Genomic DNA, 12437 nt, shown 5'->3' with positions numbered 1-12437 from the left:
GGGGCTATATGATGGCATGGACCTATTTCTGGGGGAAAGTTTTTTAAGCCTAAAGAAGACTAAATACCAAATTTCAGCCATCTCGGTGTGATATTGAGGCTAAAACCTTCAAAATATCGAAAATCGGGAGATATCGTATTAAAGGGACTATATCAACACGTGGACCTATATAAACATTTTATGGTAGAAATGTTTCTTAGCCTCTGGAAACACAAATACAAAGTTACAACCGATTCTTTGGTCAAATGGGTCGGATACATTCAAAATATATTAAATGACGCATACTTTATATGGGGCCTTATATGGGGGCTATACCAAAACGTGGACCTATATAACCCAACTTTGGTAGGAATGTTTTTTGGCCTCTGGAGACACAAAATACCAAATTACAACCAATTCTGTGGTCAAATGGGTCTAATACATTCAAAATATATTAAAATGACGCGTACTTTATATGGGGCCTTATATGGGGGCTATACCAAAACGTGGACCTATATAACCCAACTTTGGTAGGAATGTTTTTTGGCCTCTGGAGACACAAAGTACCAAATTACAACCAATTCGGTGGTAAAATGGGACAAATATCTTAAAAATTCCTTAAAACGACGACGCGTCACGCGTCATTTTGTATGGGGGCTATACGAAAGCGTGGACCTATATAGCCCGCTTTCAATACCAAAAGTCCTACGTACATATAATATATTTTCCCAAAGTTTCATCAACCTACGTCAATCCGTTCGGACGCTAGAGTGATTTCCACAGACGGACAGACGGACAGACGGACGGACATGGCTATATCGATGTAGAATTGCACGCTGATCAAGAATATATATACTTTGTGGGGTCTACAATGATTATTTCGAGTAGTTACAAACGTAGTGACAAACTTAATATACCCCCATCCTATGGTGGAGGGTATAAAAAGTTATTATAATGCAATTGATTATAAGCTACAGTCGGAATGGGGCGGACGATGTGCTACGACCAGGGACGTAGCCAGGATTTCAAAATTTTGAAAGTTCATGTTAGCGAAAACTTTTTATTTACCTACTATGTAAACCTTGTTTTAGACTTATATTACTGGTAACATAATTTTCATTGCTATTTTTTCATTGAAATGTCATAAGACTTCTTGACCAATTTTCGCGTTTTTCAACATATAAATTGGAGATCCTCGTCAAAATACTTCAGAAGTAGGCTTATAATCACAACTAGAGTATATAAGTATCATTCAATTCAGTGATATCACTTCGGTAAGACCAATGTAGTTAAATGGCAAAAGAAACCGAATACAATCGGAAAATCTTAGAAAATATAAGAAAATATCTTAAGAATAATGTTTTCTTTGTTTACAAATACATATTTATTTGAGCACAGAGAATTTAGCCAAAGCGGTTGTAGCGCTGTGGATACTATAACTATAAAATTTCTTAGAAAATCCAATCTTCCTGAAATAATGTACTATGACGCCACGGCCAAAATTGCGTTAAATACATGTGTCCATGGAATGTTTAAGGCCTCGTCGTCTGACATAATAAAAATAAAAGAATAAATAAATAAAGGCTTCTTATGTATCCAGGTCTTTAGATCCTTTCCTTTGAACAAAGGTTTAAAATTACAGCTTCAATTATTTACTCTAATTTTTTGAGTTATTTATTATATGAGTAATTTATTAGAGAATTGATCCATGCAGAGGGAACGTTGGGACATCATGGCGTCATCCACTTGTATTTTGTATGGACAGATAGAATTCAGGAGTTGTGAAAGTGATGGGAAAAACGCCGAAACGCATGTCCTCTTTGTTGGTCTTCAATCACGCTGCGGTGTCAGAATATGGTCAATTTTCCATGACCCAAAAATTACGCACAGTGTTATTATATTTTCCACACTACGCACGGTGGTCGAAAGCACTGATCTAGGGGCGCGAAATTAATAAGTTGCAAACGAATTGAGATACGTCACTGAAATTTTGCACAAACTCAGCTTGTACCCGTCGGTAATAATGGGCCAAATATGAACAATATCGGCTAATGTTTTGGTATAGGCCCCATATCACGGTACCTTCCGATTTTCGGTATTTTGAGGATTTAAGACACAATATCGTAGCAAATTAGCAGTAATTTGGTACTTAGGGTTTCTAGTGGTCAGAAAATATTTCCACCAAAAATTATGGACATAGGCGCATGTTTTGATATAGCCCCCATGTAACCGTACCTCCCAATTTAAGGTATTTTGAATATCATGACCACATTTTTAATCACCACTTTTTATCCAATATTTAATAATATATTTAGCTATAATATGGTATTATAGTGTCTCCGGGGGTAGAACTGCTCTGTGCAAACATTTCTCAAGATAGGTCCATATTTTGATTTAGCTCCCATACATGCACAGCTACATTTTTATGAATTTCATGCAAAATCCCTTATTTTAAAAGTGCAGTCATCAATAGATTTGCAGATATTTGCAGCCCTAATGTGGTTATTCCGTATCCAAAGAGTCCAATTTCATTCCCCAAAAAATAATCGAACCCAAGTTCGGCCAAGTTTACAAGATGCATTCTATAGAACAAGCGCGTACAACCCATAAAAACACTAAAAAATTTATTTTTTGAAAATTTATTGCTGTACAACGAAGTACCTCCAGACCCAAAACTAATTTTTATAATTTAAATCACACCCTCTGCTATTAATTAAAAATAAATCCTGTCCAGTTTCATTACGAATTTATTTAACATTTAAACAAATATGAAGTTAATTTTTTTGCTACAATTTTTTAAAATCTGATGCAACAAAAACCCTTGTATTTGATAGTGAATAACTGAGTGAATATTTACAACAACAAAAATGAATAAAACAAAATCGTTGTCTGCAAAGTGTCTGTAATCGATACAATGGAAAATATTTCGCAATTTTATAGTTCGATTTTTTGACTTTCGCCCCGCTAGATCAGTGGTTTCGACCAGTGTGCGACGGCCTATTAAAATACAAATTCTAGCATCAAGACGTGGGTTGGTTAATTGACCAATCGTTGTATGTTAATGGGCAACTTCTGACTCCTAATCACGGTTCTGTTTGTATTAATATTCCAATCGTTGTTGTTTTCATAAAGAAACCAATTGTAGTTATTTCCCTAAATGCATCTGTCCGTATACCAATTTTGGCGTCCAATCGTATGTCTTCTCTTAGAGAAATTCTGCTTTCCTATCGTGGATATTTTCTAAATTGTTTAGAAGCAAGCAAAACTTTGACAACCAGTCTTGAATTCTTCTAAAATTAAATTCTGGCGCCCACTCCAAAATCTATACATGTACATATACAAAAACTCTTAAGCCGTGTAAAGAATTCTTCTTTTCACAAAAATCAATGAACACAATTTTCCCAATCTACACAACATTTTAATTTTTTTTTCTAAAAGTGCAGTTTAGGACCTGTTCTCAAAGCTTTTAAAACAGGTTGTGTTCGAGGCCCCTGTTACGATATTATATTTTATTCAGGGGCAAGCCCACGTTTCCCGAGAAAACTGCGTAGAAGCTTTAAAAAACAGCTACTGCCACAATGTGGAGGGGCTGTTGTGCACGACAACTTTCGAGCTGGGTTCTGCGTTGGTCCAACTTTGTAATATTTCATCGAGTCGTGGATAAAGTTCGCAGATGGCCCAATACATTCGGCACCTCCACTACAAAAGTTCAAAATTTTTCGCTAAAATTGTAGGCACGATATTTCTTGAACAGAGCAACAGATTTGGTCCAAGCTTTGGATTTAGTAATATTTTGTGAAAAATTATTTGAAGCTCGCCATATCGGGGCGCTCCTTAGGGTAACTCCCCTACTAAAGTTCAACATCTTTGTTTAAGTGCAGTCTGTTCGAGGATCCTTGGAAAATTTTTACAGAAGGTACTCCCTGGCTCGAGCGGTACAGCCTTACGCGGCTTGGCAAACCCGACTGCTACTTTTTTACTTGTTGAGATTATGAGGAACAAGAATCGGTATCAGATCAGTTTTTTTCCTTTGTCATCCCAAAGTCGAAGAAGACATAGGCAAATTCCTAGAAATATTATGCATCCATTGAAAGTACTTATTTATTCCATAGCGTCCTATTTTTCTATTCTAGAGGCAGTTGGTTTAAATCAACTCTTTTTCCTTTATTAAAAAAAATATTCAGCAGAAAATTCGTTTTTCGTTCAATAGACATTTAATAAGAGTTCAAAATAGGGCTTATTTTCTAACGTACGCTGTATCTCTGAAACTTATTCGAAGTTAAACAAAGAGACCCGTTGAACATAATCTTAACGGGCATCACTGTGGTGGAACATAAGTTGTATCATGAAAAATGGTTTATATATTTTTTTTTTTTTTTTTGCAAATTTTACGTATAATAAAGAGAGAGAATCAGAATAGCTCACTACAAAAACGAGTTCATTTATTGTTGAATTCATGTTATCAAAAATTGGAAAATGAAAAAATCACAAGAAATGTTTTTCTAGATGTTGTTCCATGATGTTGTTCATAAGCTAAAGTATTAGACGTTTTATGCCACGAACGTTCAATAAATATTACATTGTTCTGAAGTCAAATTACGATTAGACCCATCAAAACGACTTTAAACTTGAAATCAACTGTGCTGAAAATTAATCATATATTTTGGGTAAAAAGTATACAGATGTAGTTAAATTATACTCAGTAATACTTCCTCCAATATTTTTCATATTTCTCGACAAATTTAAAACAGTATAAAACAGAAAAAATGAAAAAAGTGTGTAGCATAAGCCAATATCATATGCAAGCCAAAATCATTCCGGGGGGGGGGGCCCGGGGGCCCCTGACTACGTCGGTGGCTACGACACACCACTACCTCTGTGCATAAGCTTTTGACGGATCAAAATTCCAATTAGAAAAGAACTAAAATTATTATTTCAAAAAAAGTAAGAAAGTTTCAGTCATCTGTGCAGCTGGAAATATACCCTCAGCCACTGACAAAAACAACAACAAAACCCGACCAAACACAATAATAATGCCGTATATGAAATATATTGATTTTGTATCACGAGTTTGCTTTAAAAAATGTCGTAATGTGGGGCTGTACCAAATCATTGACATATACCAAACATTTTTAGTTTCTAAACATCTTCATAAAGGACTCGAAATATTAAAGTACGTTAAACTAAGTTTCGAAGAAATTGTTGAAAAAGTTTTAGGGTTATCTTGCATAATAGTATATGCCTGCAAGGTTTTGGAGCTTTTGGGTCATTATCTCAGGAAGTATGGACCGCAAGGACAACCTACTTAAAATTTTTTTCAAAAAGATCCGTTAGGAGCTCTTAAGGAGTGTGCCGATATAGGCCATATTCCAACCTGATACATGACTGGATGAAATAATACGATATGCAAGGTCTGTACCAATCAGAAACTCCCTACGAGAATTATCTTGCGGATTATACCGTCGCACAGTGGCCAATTTTACGAAAAACCTGGCCAAAACTCTAAAAATGAATGGATTTAGACCTAACCTTTGGTTCTTATGTTTTTCGGGTCGCTGGTTTCATTTTTCATATTTTTTAATCCTCAGAGGGTCATTAAAGGGGACATTTTGGCCCCTTCTCCAATAAAATGTGATCGTATCAGATCAAAATATTCTATAAATTTGTTCGCCATCAATTTTTAGTATGGGTCCTAGAAAACACCAAAACTCCAGAAATATGCAAAATTATAAACACATTTTAGGGTTAAGGGCGTACTTCATGTGAGTTTTGGCAAAATTGTCATACAAAGCTTCCTTTTAGAAGAATGGCTTCAAAGACAAAAATGTTCTCCGATTTAGCAATGTCCGTCCGTCTGGCTGGCTGGCTGGCTAGTGTGCACGATAACTCTCGAACGGATGAACGGATTTGGTCCAAAATGTGGCCTTCGTAATATTTTGTTCAAACTTAGTTTAAGTTCGAAGATGCGCCATATTGGTCCATTCCTTCCGGTACCTCCCTCACGAAAGTTCGAAAATGTTCGGAAAATTTGTGCGCACGATAATTTTTGAAGGGAGTAACCAATTTGGTCCATACTTTGCACATCGTGAAATTTCCACTATACTTAGATGAGGTTCCAATATGGACTCAATCGGTGTACTTCCTCGTACCTCCCACACAAAATTTCGGAAAAGTTCAGTTTAGGACCTGCTCTCGAATCGCTTTGACTTTTGTTGTAGTAACTTGTATTAACTGCTCCCCATACGACGGTACGAGTTTCATCAGGGACAAGTCCATACTTCCTGAGAAAATAGCCTGAAAGGTGCAAAAAACTTCTATGACACCGTGTGTAGTGTTTGGAGCGCAGTATTACTCTCGAACGGATCTACCGATCCGGTCCAAAATGTGGCCTACGTAATAATTTGTGCAAACTTAGTTTAAGTTTGAAGATAAGGCATATCGGTCCACTCCTTCAGGTATCTCCCCCACAAATTTCAAAACTGTTCGGAAAATTTGTGCGCACGATAACTCTTGATGGGAGTGACCGATTTGGTCCATTACACATCCTAATACATATATCCACCAGATATAGATCAGGTTCGAATATGGACTATATTTGTCGACTCCTTCGGGTACCTCAAACACAAAATTTTGGATAAATTCACTTTAAGACCTGCTCTTGAATCACTTTGATTTTTGTTGAAGCAACTGACATTCGCTGCCTCAATTACGACAGTAAAAGTTTTTCTGGGCAAGTTCATACTTTACACCGAAAGGTGTAAAAAAAGCCCTATGGCACCATATGTAGGGTCTTGAACCGAATACTGCTAGTGACCCATTATATTTTACGTTTTTCGTAGGCTAGTATGGTACAAAAGCTCTATCTATCGATTTCCCCCGCAGATTTTTGAGCTTTAATCCAATCCATATTTTTGTCGGTTCATACGCCCAAAATTTTGAAAACCCCCCAACATGCATAAGCTTTTTTGGGAAGAAAGTATTTCAATCCACACAGGCTGGGGGTATATCTCTGTCGGCAAAGCCGACTGATACATTTTTATTTGTTTGATTTTTTTCATCTATGAACATTGTAGTGTCAAAATCCGCAAAAACTTCCAAGGTGTAAGCACCTTTCATTTAAAGTTAGTTAAGGCGCACCGTGATCACCTTATAATTAAGATATTATCTATTCTTAGGTAAAAACTCATCAAAACATGATACAGGGATACGAGGTTGTAAAATAGTCATAACCCTAGTATACGCACTTTGATACGACGAAAACTATGCCTCATCGAAATAATGGTTTTAGACCCCAAGCCTGTTTGGATGAAATTAGTTTCTGTCGATTTAGTCCTGTTCGTCCACCTGTCTGTCTGGCTGGCTGGTGCGCCCGAAAACTCTCGTAATATATTGTCCAAACTTAGTTTGAGTTCGAAAATTGGGCATATCTGTCCACTCATTCGGTTACTTTCACCACAAAAGTTCAAATTTTGTCTGTAAAACGGTGGGAGCAGCTATATCTCTCGAAGGGAGCAATCGATTTGGTCGAAACTTTGCACATCGTATTAATCCTTCTAGATATAGACCGGTTTCGAATATGGTTCGATATAGGCCCACTGCTTCGGGTACCTCCTACACAAATTGGAAAAGGTGAAGTTTAAGTTCAGCTAGTTGTCCTTCCGACCTCTTTACGACGGTGCAATTTTTTCCGGGGGCAACTCCATACTTCCTGAGATAATGGCAGGGTTATTTTGAGCTTTTGGAACAGCATTTGTACCGTTGTAAAAAGAGCCACGAGCACAACTTGACGATCCGAGAAGAGTGCCTAAACTAACTTGTGCTAAAAATGTTGAAATGTTGTGTGGAAGGTACCCGAAGAAGTGGACCGGCGTAGCCCATATTCGAAGATGATCTATATCCGCAAGAAATATTACGATGCGCAACGTTTGGACCAAGTCGGGTTCCACCTTCGGGAGTTATCGTGCTAACCATTTTATCGAACAACTTTAAACTTTTGTGGGGGAGGTACCCGAAGGAATCAACTTATACATATGTCCCATTTTCGAACTCAAACAAAGTTTGGACAAAATAGTACGAGAGTTATCGGGCGGACCAGCCAGCCAGACAGACAGATGAACGAACAGAACTAAATCGACTCTAAATTGTCAAAAACTAATTTCGTCCAAACAGGCTTGGGGTCTAAAACCATTATTTGGATGAGGCACTTTTTTGGTAGTATCAAAGTGTGTATACTAGGGTTATGACTATTTTACAACCTCGTATCCCTGTATCATATTTTGATAAGTTTTTATTTATCTTCATATTCACACTTAAACTAAGTTTGGACAAAATAATACGAGAACCAAATTTTGGACCAAATCGGTTGATCCGTTCGAAAGTTTTCGTGCGCTCCAGCCAGCCAGACAGACATGGCTAAATCCACTCCAAATTGTCTAAAACGGGGTTCGCGCAAATATACTTGGGTAGACATAAATCAAATTTGACCAGAGCTCCGAAATTCTCCTTCGAATTCTATTCGCGAGTGAAATTCGAGTGGAAGTACTCGCGCGAGTTGAAAAAATAAATCGAGTATACTCTATTTTTACTCGTCACTCGCGAAGCATATTTCAGACTTGCTCGATTTTACTCGCGAGTGGAAAGTGTTTGCGAGTACGAGTACTTGAAAAGTACGAGTTTTGCAAGAAAAAACGAGTCGGAGGGAAAAGGCTAGAGTACGAGTATACTTGAAGAGCAAAATCGAGTTGAAAAAAAAAATATTTTTCGACTGTTTGTGTGTTCGTGTGTGTGTGGTAGCGAACAGGTTTTGATGTTGCTCTTCGAGTAAACTCGTACTTTATTTCTAGTATTTTCACTCCCACTCTTATTTTTAAACCCTGACTACTCGCGAGTGCTCCCAAACAAAACAAACGAGTGGAGAGTAAACTTCTTTTAAAACTCGTAGCTTTCGAGTACTCCCACTCGCAGGTACTTTTCACTCGCTAGTAAAAACGAGCAAATCGGAGCTCTGAATTCGACTATCAACTACATCACATATGGTAAATAACAAAAATGTTTTGCAATCGATGAATCCGAGTTTCAACCTATCAGAATTCGCGAACTGTTAACATATTCTATAAAGTATGACTACAATTCTTTAAACTGAAGTGTTTTAGGAGGGATCCCATAATGTCGACCATTAAAATTAATTTTCGTGGAAGCTGTGTTGGCATCAATGTAGAAAAATGAGTAAAAATGGGTTGAAGCCAACAAGTTTTTTTTATGTTCCCATACGATTTCTGGCTTAACCTTACATTTTATAGACCTATCCCCAAAGAAAGAATCACAGAATACTCCATGGGCAACAAGATTGTAGTATATTACTTTTCAATATATCCACTGCATCCACCTAAAATTGATGCTGACATTTTGAAGCCGGAATTTCGGGGTTTTTTGAATTTTTTTAATAATCCGGACGCGCAAGAAGATAATATTCCAAACTTTTAACACGATTATAGAACTCGTGATTTTACGTCGTTTGATGCATATCTCATGAGTGTGCTCCTTACAGCATCCTAGTAATTAGAGTCGAAAGGCCAAAATTTGATGCGTGAATTTTCTTACAAAACCAACAATTTTTTGCGTGTAATATTTACAACTGTCATTCCATTTCCTTTGGAACCCGCGTGAATTTAGTTTTTTACGCGACGGTTCTAATGAAGCCTTCCGCGATCGAATCCATCTACTAAAACCGCGGATATAGATACCTTGAAAATCGGAAAATCAGCAAAAATATATTTTGACAAATCCGCGTACTAAACCGCGATTTTCTTTAAAATTTTTTACATAAATGGAATCCTTTACTGGCGATTATAATATTTGCGAAAACGCGTGTCATAAAAGAAAAGAGATACGCGAGTAATATGGGTCTTTCACAAAAAATTGAATGTGGAGGCACATCCGCGGTTCTTGAAGAATCCAATTAAAATTGGTATATTTTGACGTAATTTTGACAGGCGCTGATGAAACCCGGTGCGCATCAAAATCGTATGCACATTGCGCGACTTTTACCAACTTTATGGTTTTTTGCAGTGTATCATGCAACTGGCGGCACACAATGGCACCTGAGTGAAACATCGAAATATGCATGAACTTTGAAAGAGATTGATTCGCTGTATCCAAAAACGGATGCGCATCAACCGACTTTAACTAATTCGCGAATAACAGGCTTTTTAATTTTAATATTAATTGAATGATTGTAATTTCAATATTACTCTTAATTTCCTACCCTTATAAGTTATCACAGTAATCAGTTAAACTCTCGCGATGGTAAACCATATTTTTTGATGAAGTTTTAACAGTATACATTCATTATTCTATGGGATTTTAGCAAAATAGTTGGAGAACTCCTATCTCTAATTTTTAGAATCAATCAAAAAAAAAATATTTGCAGCAATATTTTCCAACAATAAGTTTTTCTCATTTGTTGTTGCTATAATATGCAATTTATGTAACCCATCTCTATAAATTCGGTATCATATTTTTCTACGCATTGTCTAGATTCCGCATATATTCTTTAATTTATTTTTTGAGGGTTTGTACGGATTCTGGGACAGGATAATTTGGATGTACTTCAAATTTGTTTTTATTATTTGTTGATTTTCCGCGAAAATAATAATAAATTTAATAACTATTTAAACATCTACGAATAGATATGGAATGCTGTTAACGATTTATGCATACATTTTCTCATAACAACAAAAAATATATTTTTGAATATTTTTTCTTTATATGAGAATAACAACCGCTATAACTTTTGCGCGCATTGGCCAATTTCGTGAACGCGAACAGATTTGAAACCGGATTATTTTCCTTTACCTCTATACTAAAAGTCGTAGATGTGCTCGCAAAAAATTGTTTTAATTTTTTTTTCAAATGGAATTGTAAAGGAATTTTGTTATTCGCCATATATCAACAGTATTTTTTGGAAAAACAGTCCATACTGGGTTTGCTTTTTTTCATTATGTCGCAGACTGAGTGTATATTTCCTGTCGACTAATATTATTTATATGTTAATAAGGGAAATTGAGAGAACGGGGACCTCCTTTACAACGGGTTATAAGAAAACACGAAATCTCAGAAATTGTTAAACGTCCTCATATTTAGTAGATATGACCACAATCACACAAACGCCAAACAAGATTATTTTAATTTCCAGTCGACAATTTACTTCTTATTTCCAAATTACTACAGTTGATGCGAAGAACCCAAATAAACCGGCCAGCAACCCGGGCCCGGGTCTGAAAGTACATATTTCAATAAAATATTAATTCGAGTTGTCGCCTCCACATAATTTAGTATGAAATGTCATTGAAATTTCATTCATATTTGTTTAAGATTTTTTTCACATGCTGTATTTTAAAATTTTTTTGCTTCAATTTTTAATTGTTTTTACACAAGACAGTTAAGACTTTCTGTCTACGCACGTAGTTCTCATCTAGAAACGAACACTACCTCTAAATAAATACTCCATACTCTTTAACGAATAATTTAACACGTTATTACTTGAGTTGATATTTTTACTTCTGAAGACTTCAAATGTCTGCCGAAAACTAAACTAAAATGAATTTGGAATTACCATCAAGAAACGCATTTCTTTAAGTCGGAAAGTGCTTGCAACGGTATTTCATCAAATTAAGAACGTTGACCGGTTATGGTGTGAAAAACTTTGAAAAATTCAAGTTCATGATAACTGCAGAATATTTTTTTTATAAATCTTTAATTTAGCACACAAAAAATTGCAACAATTTACAACAACATTACTTCAACAAATGGTTATATCTACGTATACATACATAATATGTATGTATTTGATTTATAGCTGTGGAACCATTGAGTAATTTTGAAAATAAAAAATGGTCAATATTTTTTGAGAGCTATGTATATAAAATTTTATAATAAAATATGAATATGTAGGTGGGGGAAACCTGAAATTATTGTATAAATAAAAAATAGGAAAATTATATAATCAGTGCCACATATACCACTATACTTCTGTCACGTAATTATTAACGAAAAAGTGTTTTTTATAGATCTTGCTATCTAAGTCGGAACGTTAGTTGGAGATTTTTTTTCATAGAAAATTTGTACAGTCAGCCATTTTTATGAAAATCCAAGTACATAGTTCTATTTCATATCCCTAATAAACAATATTACATACAACAAAAATATATTCCATAATACGAATAACGGTTAATTCTATAAAAAATTAAAAAATTAATAGGGAAAAAGTGTACATACACCCAATGAAATATTAAGATTACCGTAAAATTTATGGAATAAGCAATACAAATGTTACATTTTATTGCTTTATCGAATGTCTCTGTTGTCTATGATATATTTTAGACAAAATAGGAACATATTTGTGCTTTAATTGACGTTATTTAAGGTCAGACTTCGCGTATAGCTCGTTAAGGCGGACC

The sequence above is a fragment of the Musca autumnalis genome, unplaced genomic scaffold (genome assembly GCF_047663935.1).
Source record: "Musca autumnalis isolate F117 unplaced genomic scaffold, ASM4766393v1 scaffold_1, whole genome shotgun sequence".
Taxonomy (NCBI): domain Eukaryota; kingdom Metazoa; phylum Arthropoda; class Insecta; order Diptera; family Muscidae; genus Musca; species Musca autumnalis.
Note: the sequence above shows the minus strand (reverse complement) of the source record.